The following is a 16,288-nucleotide window of genomic DNA, read 5'->3' as shown; positions in this document are numbered from 1 at the left end:
TCCTGCCTTTAATGCCCTTTTTGGTAGGTTATGATCAAATTTCCAACACCTAAAGCCAAGCAGTATACTGGACTCTTCTTTAAAATTCACAAAACAGTAACAAGGTGACATACAAAGTGTTTTGCTTTTTGCAGAACACTGAAGTCTCGAAACACAGAGTTTCTTTTGCCATTAAACTAAAAATAAAGGTGTTATTTTCAGGTCCTGTATGCTGGCTCAGGAATTTTATTTGATGATGCACCATTATTACTCTTCTCCAAATACCAGGAGGTTTAATATGTTTTTGAGCAGAGGCTCCAAGATTAAAAAGAATAACTTCAAAAATAAAATTACTACCATATGTTTGAACAGGCAAGGAAGCATAATACTATGAGACCTGTGAGACTGCTACGTCTAGTTGTATCATTCCAAGTCACAAAATTTAATTGCTGGAAAAAGATATTCAGGCCAATCAAGTAACACAAGGGAGTGGTAAAATACAATTTTAGCTGTTATCCAGTTTCTAGATATGATAATATCAGTAAAAAGGTAAATTCCAACCACGAGTTTCATTAGTGCTGAAAATGCTGAGAGGTGCCTCCACCTTCACCTTTTCATTCAAAATCAGCCACCCAAAGAGCTTTTATTATATGAGATTCTCAGTGAATTTCAGAGTATCTGCAGTGGTTATGTGAAGGGCTCGACTCTCTTTTCTCTGACAGATCTAGGCCATCTGGGCAGGTTTTAAACCTCCTTCGTCACCTCTGAGACTGAAATTAAAAAGGAGGTGTGCAGTACTCACTCTGAAAGCTTTATAGTAGTGTAGGCTAGCAGAGAAACTAAGTACATGAAGCTAACCATGAAGGGATATGATGCTATTTTAAAAACCAGTTTTAATGATTGTAGTGTCTGTTGCTGAAGTCCTTTAGCTTTTTCTGAAAAAGCTACCGTGTAACACAGATCTTTGAGCAACTGCAGAAGTCAAACCAACTCAGGGTACCCAACAGAAGAGGTAAGCTGAACCGTAAGATAGAAAAAGCAGACTGTATTTTAAAATCCATTTTATGTTTGCTATATTTGGTTCTTAATATTAAAAATAACTTTGGATTTAAAATGTTTCTGTCTGCTTTATTCAAACCTGGCCACTAATTAGTTAGACTCATCAAGGAACCCTGGTGTTGAAAGTCAGTGGAATGGCAAAATGTTAGCTATGCTCAAAGACAGATAAAGGACTAGAGGCTTGAAAGTACTCACAGGTATGAGGCAGTGCCCTCAAATGGCAAAGAAAGGGGAAAAAATTAGACCTAGTTCTGGAACCATTACAAGTTCACAGGATATTATACTGGAAAATTAAAACTCTCACAGAAAATTACTGCTATAACTTATTATGCTGATAAAAAGAAAATGAAGGAGTTGTGCTCCTTTATTACACCACTACTTTATTACACCACTATTACACCACCACTACTGTAATTGGCATTCATTCATAGGAGTGAGGGGTATTTAATTTAGAGATTGAATTTTTGTAGAAGAATGTATTTATAGGTTTAGAGAAGTTCATAATTGTTAGTATGTTGCTACTAATCAAAGACATTATTTCTTAAAAAAAAAAAGAAAGAAAAAAAAACCTACCAAAAGCATCTAGTAGAACAATAGATTTAGTTTCATTTTTCAAAGGAAGTATTTCTTGGGCAGAAGCCTAAGTTACAGATAGTTTAAATGTTAAAAAAGAAGGACATGGACATTCTCCTGTTCCCCAATTATGACTTTGTTTTCTTCAATGCTAGAAAGCTTTTATAATAGTTAAAAACACCTCACAAATCAGGCTTTCATAGAAAGTCATAGGCAGGTTTTTCTACAATGCATGGTTAGACATTTCTGGGAAACACTAATGGAATGTCATCCAAAAATATGAAAAGAACATAAAATAAAAATAGAAGAGAAGGCAGAGGCCAGGTACAGTTTCTTTCCTCCAAAGTGGAAACAACTACTCAGTGCCTGAACAAATTTGCATTTGTCCAGTAACAGTGCTATGTGAAACAGTGTCTGCCACTAACCAGCAGAAAGAATATGACAAAGCATTCATCACAGTACAAAGAAGTACTTTTCTTACAATCTCAGTTCCTTCTTTTGTTAGATTGTAGTCCCACTTGTTCTCCAACTCTGGCAACTCTGAAGTACCTTAACAGAGAAACTTCTCCTCTCCTTCACAAAAGAGATCTAATGGATAAAAACTGAAAGTCTTTAATAAGATCAGCTTCACTGGAGAGCCTCAGCAACAGTTGATAAAAACAAAGCAGAGAAATTGTTTGTCCACTATACTATTTCCTTTTCCAGTGGGCTCCAATCACTTCTTTCATGACAATGAATTAAATTCAAGAATTCTCTTGATCTGAGGGGAAAGGAGAAACTACAGCAAACAATGATTTTCAAACAATAACTACTACCTTCTGCCAAAACTTCTACCATAAACAATCATACTATGGGAACTAACTTATCATTATATAGAGTTCCATCATCTATTTCCCTCTACCTCCAAAACTACCTTTAGTCCAATACCTAAAAACTTACAGTAGGTCTGATTCACTCTTTGGCAAAGCACAATTTAAAAAATGCTAATTAGCCAACAAATAACAACCCCAAAAAGTGGAAGAACAGAGAAATATGTACTTTGAAATCTTTCTAAAGTCTCATTGCGTTTATGATCACTGTGGGTCTGAACTCCACAGCCCACAGCAGATCTAGGAATATATTGCATATACAGCAAAACAATGCATGTTTATCTCATGGTTTCAGTTGCTAATGTTGACTGTCACATAGCTATTCATATACAGTCAGTACATAATGTCTAAATTACTGTTATACTTACAGAGATGTAAATGTATTTTACATGCAAAGGCAAGTACCAGCTGTAAATAAAAAGAAGAATAATTATATCTGCAGAGGGACAGTAATTTTAAGTCATAATGGTTTGGTCAGTAAATGGAAAAATGTTCTTTTCAGGTGTTAGATAAAAGTTATACAGATTTTCTGGTCAAGACTAAAATACACACAGAAATTAGAAGAACTAGACAACCACAAATTATCTCTCCAGGAAGGAGGCCATGAATTACCAACAACTGCTGAGGACACTAAAAAGACGCAGAGACGGAAATGTGCAGCTTGCGGAATAGCATGGACAAAGCATGAAATCATAGCTTCTTACTTTTTCCAGTAAAACAGTAAATCTTAGGAAGGATTCAGTATATGCAGACTATTTTATCTCTTTGTTTAATGTGTAGGAAGTTTGGGAGACTAAAAAATATTTTGCTTTTAAAAATCTGGCTTTGAATCACCTAAATCATTCACTAGTGAGAAATATTTTATTATTTCAGCTGACAGAACTAGGCCTGTCACGTTACTGTGATAAGAAACCAGAAAAGATTGCAACTGAACTGAAGCAGCACTGAACCAAAAAAGTTTCAGAGAAACGTGGGGAGAAGTAAAGCTGTCCTCTTGACTAATTACTCACCTGTATACTTAGCTATTTTCTCAAACAGGGGTGCAAAGGTGCATAAGGCACAGGTAAATTGTGATCATGCAGTATCCAAGAGAGAAAAGAATACACAACACACCCTTCAGTTACAAAAGTGACAAGGATTCTACATAATACCAAAACTTCTCAGCATATTTTTCAATCATACGTATCTTGTACTCATTTTGGATCTGCATTTAACATCTATGGATTCAGAGAAAGGAAAATTTTCTCGCAGGAGCATTTCCAGTATTGTTCCCACACAGTAACTGTGAGAATGAGGTATGAGCTCTGATGTACAGCCAACAAAGGGAGTCTATCAGGGACTGAGTTTTACAGCAGCTGGGACATTTCTACCAACTTCCATGGCAGAGTCATGGGTAAATTTTCCTTCCATTAATCATTTCCATATTTTGCTTAAGTGGAACTCTAAGTAGCAAAAAACAAAAACATTACAATTCATGGAAAGATCATTAGGATTTACCATAAGGTGATCCTTTGGCAGATTGTATATACATTCAGTTTATATCTATTAACCAGATATAATCAACCACAATAACAAAAAAGGGATTATATAGTCTGCATTAGATTTAATAAATACATGGATATAAGGGAGCCTGTGAGCCACAAATGTTAAATTCACTCCTTCGTTGTAACTGAGTCAGCTGCAATTTTTTCCAGCTTGTTATTAGACAACCACTTAATTTTAAGAATTAAGAAATTCAAACAGAATATTATCATTACCAAAAGAATATATGAGATCACCATACCTATTCAAAAATGCCTAAATCTTTGCAATACGTATGGAATATTATTTGTATTTGTGTTCAGGTTTACTCAAAGCATTCTCCTGGGTGAAGAAAGTATATAAATTAATTTCTTTTTCATTTAGACAAAGCAAAAACTAACTACTCAGCCAGCCATGTATCTACCTTTAGTTTGTGTCTTATTAAAATAGCATATGCAGTAGCCTTGTCTATGTTATTGATGACACCATGGTGGATATTGGACTGATAAAGTGATCTCCAGGAGCTTCCAAATATAAATGAATCCTAATGAGATAATCCCTAGTGAATGGAGATGGAGGAATGCTATCTAAATAATGCCACTTCTGTTGCCGAATTGGTTTCAAATTAATTGTTTCTTTCTAAAGCTATAATTATCAGGAGGAATTCAGTTAGTCAGAAAAAATGAAGTTAAAAAGTGCATAATGTCTAATAGCTCATTAAATAGAAAATACATTGTAAATTTGGGAATCAGAATGACTTGCAGCTAACTATGAGATGATGGGTCATGCACATGAAAAGAGACTTTTCTGGCAGGAAAGCAATTTGGTAATGCTGACTGCAGTCTGCATTTACTTGACATTCGAAAAGATCATATGACACCAATGCAGATGAGGTGAACAGTGAAGAGAAAAGGAAGGGCAAGGAGAACCAGAGGAGAAAAAGTTAGGCTATGAGCAGCTGAGGCATGATGAGGAAGGAGAGAAAATGAGTGTCATTATTGGGTGTTCAATTTTTAAAGTGGAAATGGGAAGAAGGTGTCATATTAAAGAGACTTGGAGTATTCAAGCAATATCTGGGTCAACATTTTTCTCACAGAGGGGTTTTATTAAGGGTTCATTTGAGGAATAATTTGCAATTTTAAAATTTCTCTTATAATGGAAAAACATAGTAAGTGTGTATTTACTCAGTGTCAAATATATTTTTACAATGATGCAACAAAACAAAGCAAGTCCAAAGACTTTGAAATACTTAAGAATAATTAAGCTGTCAAAAAAATCCTCAAACATAAGACATTATATCACAGCCTCAAAGGGAAAAAAGCTCAGAACAGCTGATTATGCTTAAACTTTCTCCTAGTACATTTTCCATAAGCAGTGACCCCAACAATTACCCAAGGGGACACAGACATGATCAGAATGGGAGAAGGCAGCAATGCATTGCATGTACACAAACAGTGCATGCCACACCAGCCTGCACAAACAGGAAGGCTCAAGCTGCTTAAAACCTCACAGAATCATCTGAAGGCCCAAGGTAATGTGCAAAGAACTGCAAGCTGTGGGCTCAACCACATCTGGTGAAAAAGCAGTATACAAGGGGAAGAAATTTACCTAGAGTTACATTCTCCTATGTTGTTAGGCTTTGGTCACAAGGTGATCTATGTGGTAAAACAAAATCTGGAACACAATCACCAAAAATACTTCTATAAATGTACTGGCTTTAGCTGGGATAGAGTTACCTCATTGTGTTTCAGATTTGTGACCCTGAAGAGACAGCAGCCATGGATAAGGCCACAGCACAGCAGGTACAGCCCTGAAGGGGCTGTGGTCCAAGGCCACACCAGAGCAGTGGAGCACACTTCAGTGACCACAGGTGTGGATTAGTCCACTCTGCAGCAGATACACCCCTGAAGAGGCTGTGTTCTGTGGATAGACCCATGCTGGAGCAGTGGCAAGCAGAGAAGTTCATTGCAATGTAAAACACTATGGCCTGGTCCAAAGGGACCAGGGATGGAGATTGCAATAGATTCAATTGCCATATCCCATGATTTAAGTTACATATAAGTACTACACCAAGAGCCACCCAAACCAAGCTTTACAATAACCATTGCAAATACAGCAGTGACCCATTCTGAGCTGGCTTTTGAGCCCAGTAACTCCACACAACAACCACCTCTCCTCTCCTGAGTGACCACCATAACAAACAGAATCCAAGTCAACGACTAGATGAACTCAATTGGTATTTTATGGACATTATACACCGGTGGGTCATAGACCAAAGGAATAATACTTGCATATATTAGAGAGTGAGAAGGGAAAAGGGGTGGTTAATGAGAGGATATTGGACAACATGAGACCTAAGTGTGATGCAAATTGTAAGAATAAATGGTAGAGATTGTACTGGATTTGCCTGAAATAGACTTAATATTCTTCATAGTAGCTTCTAAGTTGCTGTGTTTTACATTTGTGACCAAAACAGTGTTGATAACAGACATGTGTTTAGTTACTGCTGACCAGTGCTTAAACAGCATCAAGGTCTTTTTTCTGTTCCTCACATTGCTCCACCAGTGGAAAGACTGCAGGTGCAGGACTGTTGACCCCAAATAGCCAGAGATATTTCGAGAGATATCATATGAGGTCATGCTAGCAAATAAAGCTAAAGTGAAGAAGCAGGAATTGGCACACATTTCACAAGTCACCGCTACATGTGATCAAGCCTTGCTTTTCTGAAGATGGCTTCACCCCTGCTGCCAATCTGAAGTGCTGAATGAATTCCTTGTTTTGCTTTGCTTGTGTGTGCAGCTTTTGCCTTACCTATTAAACTGTCTTAATCCTCAAGTTTTCTCACTGTTACTGTTCCGATTCACTTCCCCATCTCACTGTGAGGCAGTGAGCAAGTGGTTGAGTGGGCTGAGCTGCCTACTGGGGTTAAACCAGAACAATCACAATGACAATGGTTATAAACAGAATAATAAAAGCTCATTGCCATAAAGGAAAAATGAATCTGCATTAGGGAAAAAACCTCCAACATTTCCTAAATCAGAAGCTCACCCAGGATTCGAGGCCATTTCTTTATTTGAACACCCACTGCACAAATACCAATGTAATGCCTTCCTTATGAAGGTTTGGACACTTTGGCAGTAATGCATTTTAAATATTACCTTAATTCCAACACAAGGTTTATCCCTCGTGAATCTAGATTGAACAGAAAAAAGCAGGATCATAATAATGAGAAATGTCAGTGTACTGGCTGATAATACCACATCTAAATTTATGACATGTTGTGTTAGCATATAAATACAATATTTCTTATGTCTTGATTCCAGTAAGCCCATAGAACTGAACTTATCTCTCTGTATTTGCTGCTGTTACCAGATGGCAAGATAAAACTTCCCATCTTGTTTAATAATAACCTATTTGTTGCAATGCATAGATTGATTTTTATGCTAAATTCGCACAGGTAAAAGAGTCTCAAGAGAGGATATACCTCAGAGAGGGCATTCTGCTCTTTCAGTGGGGTTGAAACAGATCTTTTTTTCTGCAATTAGGCTGTAAACATGACCTAATTTCCTGCACAAATACCAAAGTCTGATATACTTAATCAGAAAGTGATATTTTACTTTGGTGCCACATCAACAACACCATATTTGAAAATTTACATTATTGTAATGGTAGCCCCTAACTCTATAATACAGAGTACCCATATACCTGTAGAATCTTTGTGAAATTTACTTGCTGTTATATAGTCTCTCTTCTGAATATAATAGGATTGAAGTTTCATAAAAGGTGTAGGAGTGGTAAACCATTGAAATAAAGCTCAAGTCCTAAATTCATACCCAGAATACGGACACATAGTTGTCAAAACAGCACCCCACCTACATGCCTTCAGCACAGATCTCTCTAAGCAGTTAGCAATATTTATTCAGGCTCACTTCAGAAAATACTTAAATCACATAATAAACTTGATTGGTCTCATTGAAGCCACACCAGCTGAAATGTCTCACATGATCATATCTCAAGTTTTGCCTCTCTGCACACAGCAGGCACACATCCTAATTTTTCCAGTGATGATTTTCGGGACTTGGACACTTCTACAGTTCAAACTGAACTATGACTACTAATTCATCTTAGATAAACCATGAGATGAGCTTCAGATGGTACTCACTTTCATCTCTTACTGGAAAAGATCTACATTTCAAACTGTTTACAACATACAAATAGGACACATTAGCTTTCCTCAGAGCCATCCAGCCATTCTGTGCGACATTGCAGCGTCATTAAATGCAATAACACAATAGCCAGTGACAAAGCATGGTTGAGACTAGAACCTGAAAGGCCAAACAGATATCTTAAGTGGGAACAAACACTGAAAGTCTCAGTTGAAAGGGGATCAAGAGTACATAGTTAGATGCAGTGCTCACAGCCCTCCCAAATGCACAGTCACGAGGCCGAAGGCAGCACCTATCTTAAGACTGCATGACTGCACATCAAAGGTTTTGGTACAGGCTCTCTCATACACAGTTTCACATGGTGAGGGGGAAGGCAGGGACAAGCTGTAACCAGGAAGACTGTTCTGCATAAAGATGTTTAGATAAGCATGAAAATCCACTGGATGACCCAAGGGCTGAGCCACACCCTCCACCCCATCCATGACACAATCTACCAGGCAGATACAAGGGAGAACAACCCCTGCATGACTGACTGCCTTGTGGCAAGATGCATCAGAGGCCACAGCTCTGCCTTACCAATATGTGATGCAGAAATGCAGTGAGGGAGTAGAAGAAATCCAATATGAGAGTATCACTGCAAATGTGAGAGACTAGTCAGGTCTGTGCTCCTGTCTCCAAAAGAGCTGGTGTGAGACTGCATGTTACTGACAGATTTATTTTAGAAATGTTTTCTATACTGCTTTTAAAAGTGAAAAATAAAGCAAAAGCAGTACACTAAGCAATTGCAGTTTGGTTCTTACAGTTTGGTTCTTGTAAGTAAAATAAATATGCAGTACTGCAATACTGCCTCCTTGCATTTCAAGAAAGAAAGCTCTGTATTGGATCAAGACAGTGGTCTGTCTGGCCCAGTAACTCATCTTCAAATACTGGACCTTAATATAGCAACAAAGGAGGCAAGAAATATTCCACAGAGAGAGAGGCCAGCATACAACCAAGACTTAAAATTTATCTATATTATAAGTGTTTGATATTTACTAAATAATTTATTAATATTTTGCTATTTATACAACCAGTTAAGTTGGTTGAACTGTGATTGTTTATTATTTACTTGTGAAGTTTACCAGTGTAAAGCACCTTCTGCAGCATTAACTTCGGTTTGTGATATAGGCGTAGAAGATTACCAAACACCTAGGAGTCAAAAAAAGCTATGTGTGCTTTCACCTGAGTGCTACCCTGCACCGTGGCTTTCCCCTTGGCATTGTTAAAGGGATGCTCACAGCTGAGGCAGCTGTACACAACTCCTGGTGCCAAGAGACCTGTGTTCAAGTTTCCTATTACAAGATCAGCAAGATGTGAAGTGAGGCAACTAGAAGATGCAAGCTATGAACATAATACAGATTAGGAGGTTTGATAAGCTTCAAAGATGAGGAAAAAAAAACCATTTTCTAACTTTTTACACATGCAGTTATACAAACAATTCTTCCATACCACAAAACACATAGAAGTTTCTCCTAAAAGTGTTTAGTTAAGGACTAAGCATCAAATTAATACAAAGCATTTTCCAGTGCTACTTCAAGCAATAGCTGCATCTGGAGTGCATTCTACAAATCACTGTACTGACATATTCAGACAGAAGAAAAAGTTAAGAAAGCTTTTCCCAGTGACTTAATTTTACCTAACTATGTAGTGTCATGCCATACCTGGTAGTTATGCTGACTGCTATAACTGGTAAAGCATAAGGTCTTTGCATTCTCTTTTCTGTCTCCAAAGTGTTTTTTCAAAACACACAACATGAAAGAAGCTATATGAAGATGCCTTGAATTGTTTATCTTAAAATGTGACTGTTCTGCACTAGTAGTATGAAAAGGTATGTCAGGTGGTCGTTATTTTGTTATCTCTTTTGATAAAAAACTTACTACGTATGGCAAACAAGAGTGGCTGGCTTGGGTATATAAAGAAAGCATAAACCCAGTATCTTCCCAAGTTCTACCAAGAGCAAAAGGAGATAGTTCTGTAGCTGTCACCAGGAAAAACTAACAACATTACGGTTGATGTTTCCACATTCATTCCTCTATCTGGTGAATGTTATATGTCTGAATTTAGTCATGAGGAGAAGTGTTTCGAAGTAAATATTAACAGATTATAAAACCAAATCACTGCCAAATTTCCTGTTGAAACAGCCTTAAGAGTGAACTTGTGTTTTTAAAAAATATTTGAAATATGAAAATGTCTGCTTATAATGGACTCTGTGAAGCTGAGTATACTATGCAATTGTTTTCTCATGCTTTAAAATATATATATAAAAAAGCACAAGCAAAATCCTTCTAAGTAAACTCTTAAATTCAGTGATCTAATGTAATGGAGCAAATACTCCAGCTGGTTTAAAATGTCAGAGCTGCAACTCCAAGGGAGCAATGAAAGTCTACATCAGTTGGGGATATCCCTCAACATAATGGTCGTGAACAGGGACAGGTCAGTATTCAATTCTGCTGGCACAGGACTCTTCTGTTTTATTCATCCTTACACAACTTTTGTCTCAATGCCTTCAAAACTCAGCATTTTGAAAGGTAAATGAAGAATGTATTTTCCAATAAGAAGCTATTGCTACCTGAATTACTTGGACATGCAATAGAAAAATGATGAAAGACATTTAAATGAGATGTTTAAATGCAGACTGGAAATCTGAAACTGAACATTAATTAATTAGATTGTAGGGTCGTCTGTTGCTTTAGCCTCTGTATTACCATGCAGTCTTTGTTTACTGCTATTTATCTTCTTTGTTTGATGACATTTGACTAATAAATACATTGATGAATTGCATCTGGAAATGCCATCCATACATCACAAAAATGGGATGTACTCAGTGCTTCTGGCACACTGATGCTAAAGGATTTTGTTTTATTTGAACTTTCAGTACTTAACAAAGGAAATATTACTGCTTTGCTGGATAAATTTCCTGATTTTTCTTTTAATTTTCAGTGAGCAAACAGCTGCAGAATAATGTGACTTAATGAAGCAATTCTAATAAAATCCTGCAGAAGATAAAACAGAGGCATAGAACCGCTTGCTCACTCATAGTTGTATCATTCAGAATAATTTTTCAAGATGGTGATCACATTTCTGTGTAGATGAGTATTAGGTATTGTGGTTTTCTGTCTTCCAAGTCAGTGATTTCCTTCAGTGAGATAACTAGTTAGCACTGTTGCATTATTTATTTATAGTAAGCAAAACATACAACATAATAAATGCAACATCTTCCTAGTACATTATTTAGGCTTTACACTGGTTGGTAAGTAGCAACACAGACAGCAATAAATTTTGGTGTGAAGATGCTCAGATCTGAAAAACTTCATGGTTATATTTTGCTTACTAAAAACATACTGCCTGTATTTGTAAAGATGTCCTTTATCAAGTCTGTCATCATCTGTGATGAAATTATGAAACTTCTTGGCTGCTATGTTTTTCTCTGCCACAACACTTCAGTGTAAAGTATTATTTGCTTTATATAAATCTAGATAGGGATCAATGAATCATCACTTTGCAACCTGCCAGTAAAACAATCTCCAATATCCATCTGTACACACATCTATTTACTTTCATTCAGAACAAGTTCTTCATGTATTCCCCACCAGAGTAATCAAGTGCACTAGAGGCATCTATACATAAAGCTGAGATCCCTCAGATAGTAAGGGACAGGTAAAAAAGTTACCCCATGTGTCCAGTATTATTAAAGATACTGGCAGCTTAGTCATCATTCTCTGATTAAAACAGCAAGACAGAATCAAGATTTTATCTCAGTCACCCACTATCATCAGTGTATCAAAAATTAATACCGTATTTTTTAAGGACCTTCTATGAAAAAATATGCAGAATCAGTGGGTAGTAAATCTGATATGCTGTATCAACTGAGCAAAGCTCTCCACTGAAATTATCGTACTCAGATAGTTTACACTACTGGAAATTTGGACTATGTGAAACAAAGCCCACATGGTTTTCAATCAGTGTGAGATGATAGCACAATTACTGTGAAAAAGTATAATGTAACTTGTAACCTTTGTTACTCTGATAAAAATATCTTAGTATGCTCTTTCCCAACTTCAGCTAAGCTATCCTCCTAGTATCACTGTTTCGAGTGTGTACCCAACACTACAGGAAAGAATCTTAATTTCTCAATTTGACTTAAATTAGCCCATAAAGTAGCTTTAAAGCATTAAACATATAGTAGGTTGCATGCTAAGTCTGAAACTAGTAGGTAAGACAGAGAAAGCAGATAACAATTATCATTTAGTCAATAGTAATTTAAATGTATCCACTGTGGTGCAAAGACCTACGACCCGGAATCCTTTATGGGGTTTTCAGAGATAGGAGTTGAGTATGTTTATTATTTAAATTGACAGTTCTGCAGGAGTCAAAGCACGGTTCTTTAAATACAGAGCCAGTGTCTACTTGGGGGAGGGTGGTAGAACCGAGGTACTTTAGAAAAGAAATACTGATAAGCTCTGAGCAAAAGCTGGAAAGAGAGAACTGTAACTACACATGTAATTTAAAGTGCTTTAAGCAAGGATTTTAACTCCCGTAGGAATGAAACATACAGAAGAACCATGCGTGGCAACTCCTAAAAGGGCAGCACAAGCTCTTGTATTTATTGTTTGCATTGATAACCTGCTGTCCGATCCTACAGCTCCACAGGAATAAAGTAGGTTATTTTAAAACTTTCTCTTGCTAAACTGTACGTGGGATGGAATGAGGGAAAAGCCGTCTCACTGTGGCATACAGAACCTGCAATATATTTAGTAGGTAAATAAGCTCATTGAGATGCCAAGTAAGCAACGTGACTAGACAAGGTATGTTTCATATTATATATCCACAATTTGGAGAGCACTACACACGGAAAGAAACGGAGTCATGAATCTTCTCTTTATCTTTTGTTTTGTTTTGTTTTTAGAGGATGCACAAAGCGACTACCCGGTCTTTCAGCTGTCCTCTTGAAGGCGGCCGACAAAGCGTCCGGCCAGAGGAACCCCCAAGTGCCCGAAGATCCTGCGAGTTAGCGGCCACCCTTTCTATAAAAGTTGAAAACCAGGTGGGTTCCCCTGCTCCCCTCTCCTCCCTCTCGGCTTTGTTGAACTGTTCTTTTAAGCGAAATCAAAGAAAATTAACAGGGAAAACAAAAGGCTTGAGGATCGCCCGGCGAAAGGCTGGAGCCGGCTGCTCCAGATGCCCAGCAGAAGGACGGCAAAGCAGCTCTCCTTCACATCCGGCTTCGTCCAACTTTAGGGCACCGGGAGGGCGCAGCCCGCGGCAGCCGCTCCGCACACCTCGCACCTGGCCCCGCCGCGCCCGCCGCCCGCGGGTCTCCGCCAGCCGCGGAGGGCATCTCCCGGCGGGATCTCCCCCAGCGCCCGGACACACACAGACAGGCACACGACCCTGCAGCGCTCCGCTCACCTACCTGCAGTCCCGATTCTTGCTAGAAATGCCTAGCGATCGGCCGCCTCCCGTCCGGGGGGAGCTCCAGCCTTACCGCCCGGGCATCGCCGGCACACGCCCCGCGCCCCGCCAGCGCTCGGGGGCATGGAGCGGCGCCGTGCCGCGCTCCGCTCGGCTCCCCTCGGCTCCGCCGGGCTGGGGCAGCCGCCGTCCGCGTCCTCTCTCCCCCGGCCTCTGGGAATATACCAGGAATCCGGCTAAAAGATGCTAGAGGAAGGGTGAAGTAACTGCGAATGAAGGGAAGACTTGAAGTGTTTCTTGCGCACGATTTCGGAGTAATAAAAAATAATAACAATAAAGAGGACGAAGTATGGTTGAGCTATTGGAAAAGCGGAGATGGGGAAGTCCTGCAGCCTAGTACGGCTCCGGCCCCTACGCCAGCTGTGCGTGGTCCCGATTCAGCCCCGCCGGCAGAGGAAGGAGGAGAATCCGGCGCGTCCTGCAGCAGTCCCTCCGTTAGAGCATCTCTGATTGGTGTGCCTTCCACACACAGCACGACTTCCCCCTCCTGCTGCCTTCTTCTCTCCCTTGGGAAAAGTAATTGGAGAGCGAGAGCTTCACCTTCAGCAGCACAGCCTCCCGCGCCCAGCCTGCGCGCACCGCACCGCGGAAGGGCGCGGAGACGCCCCGGGCGCCCGGACAGACAGAGGCAGCTCCGAGCGCGCCCTCCGCGGTGGGGGGGAGGAGGAGGTGGAGGGAGGTGGGGAGAGGTAGAGACGCCCTTCTCCTCCCCCGTATTTATCCGGCCACTCGCGACTCTCCTCCCCAGCCCTTTTGAGGGAGCAGGTCCCAGCGGCCGCCGTTGTATCTGACGGAGGAGCGGGGCTCAGCCAGTAGCGCACACTGGGGCTTGGGCCGCCTCCCCGCGCTGCCCGCTCCGCAGCGCAGCTCTCCCTTCTCTCCTCTCCTCTCCCCTCCGAGCGGCGGGGCGGGGGTGCGAAGTTTACGCACAGGCGCATGTGGCCCGGGAGATCCCCCCGGCGCCCCCCGGGACCCCTGCGCCGCTGGGCGGGAGGCTGGGGCTCCGGGCGGGGACGGAGCAGCCGGGCAGGGCAGGGCAGGGCAGGGCGGCTGCCCCGGGGAGCGGGGCCGCGGCTGCAGGAGCAGGGGCAGGGGCAGGAGGGACGCGGCGGCGCCGGCGGCAGCCAAACACTGGACTGTGTCTCCCTCCAGAGGGAGAAGGGAGTCACGCACGATTCCGGCGGCGGGAGAGCCGAGCACACGGCCGGGCCCCGCTTCCCTCCGCGGTGGGATGGCGAGCTTGTCCGTGTACCTGCGCTCGAGAGGAAAGATAGCACGGGTCAGGTCCTGAAAGCCTCCTGTTTGGCATAAGACAGCTCTAAAGACGGGTGGCGAGTTGCCACGACTATTGAGTAATAAGAGGAAATGTTGCTGAGTGAGGATAATTAAAAGCGGAGTTTTGTAATTTATTTTTCTGCGTTCTGTGCCGTTCAAAAGGTGATGCAGGGAAGTGGAGGGGAGAGAGCTAAAAAAGGTGAAAAAGAAACCTTGTTTGTTACAGTGATATCAGAGCCAAGTTCTCAGTTTTGTCCTGTAATTCTGGTCCACTCCTAGATTAAATGGGGATCAATGCATGCAGTATTGAGAAGTACTTATATACCTGATCATATGTTGGGGTTTTATTCAATTCTACAAGCTAGTACAATGGCCAGTTTTCAGAAAATAACCTTTTGCTCAGTCCTCAACTGTTACCATATCTTACATGATGTTCATAATCAACTCTGTCAGAAACAGAAGCAGGAAGTGAAACAGTTCACTTCTCGTTATTGTTCATGCTGGAGCTCTTCCATGCAAGCAAGCATCTGTAGAATGTTTGAATTCTTTTTTTTTTTTTTTTTTTTTTCCAAAGCAGACCTAGAGATCCAAGCAGTCAAAAAAAAAAAGAGAGTGAAATGAAGGCTTAATGTTGACTACTCTGCATGCAGTGATGCAGCTGTAGGATGAAATACAAAGAGGCTGGTATTGAAAAGGCAAATTAAAAGTAGCCTGGTATGTGACTGTCACAAGCGCTGTTGCAGAAAGCACTGCAGTACACATACATGCTGGATGCTGACTGCAGCCAAATTAAAAGGCAGCTGGTTGTAAAGACAAATATGGTCTTGTCTCATTCATTGGAAGCTGATATAATAACTTCAGAATTTCCCTATTCCATACCTATGTTTCTAGATTTTCAGACAGCTAAAAAATAATTTAGAGGGAACTGGAAAAAGCCTAGATTTTGCTGCTATTGGCACCACAAATTCAGGAAAAGGGATAGATCCAGCCTAAAGTCAATCCACAGGGGCTGGATGCTCCTGCCCCACCAATTCCAAATGACATGGGTCCTGAATACATAGCGGAAAGGGTAATCTCTCCAGCTCCCTGCCTCACTGAAGGACCATGGGTATTGCTACTCTATTAAAAGCAGTGAAAGCACACAACTAGAGCAGCTAAAATGCATCTACAGCGGCTGTTGCACTTTAGATGTGGCAAACACCTTGTTACTACTATAGGAGCACATATGTCTATTTTACCTGCAGGTATGATTACACTCAAGTTGACTGCATGTCATAAAACCAGAGGATACTTGGTAGTTTCATGTTGGTGTCCTGCTGTGGCAGAAATGAGGTA

The 16,288-nt window shown here is 40.6% G+C and overlaps 1 protein-coding gene across 4 annotated transcripts in view; it reads right to left on the bottom strand.

Moving 5' to 3' along the window:
• The window catches only part of TAFA2 (TAFA chemokine like family member 2), a 178,581-nt gene extending 163,938 nt beyond the window's left edge, over positions 1-14,643 (bottom strand). For 2 of the 4 annotated variants that reach the window (XR_004417632.2, XR_004417633.2), the window contains exon 1: positions 13,620-14,643. The gene's annotated coding sequence lies outside the window, so the exon portion shown is untranslated. The remainder of the gene's footprint in view (positions 1-13,619) is intronic. The other 2 variants (XR_004417634.2, XM_033057135.2) reach the window with 2 other exon arrangements.
• Between the last annotated feature and the right edge of the window lie 1,645 nt (positions 14,644-16,288).

Source organism: Catharus ustulatus, chromosome 4, assembly GCF_009819885.2.
Source record: "Catharus ustulatus isolate bCatUst1 chromosome 4, bCatUst1.pri.v2, whole genome shotgun sequence".
In the NCBI taxonomy this organism is placed as follows: Eukaryota; Metazoa; Chordata; class Aves; order Passeriformes; family Turdidae; genus Catharus; species Catharus ustulatus.
This window is presented reverse-complemented; position numbering and strand designations above follow the sequence as displayed.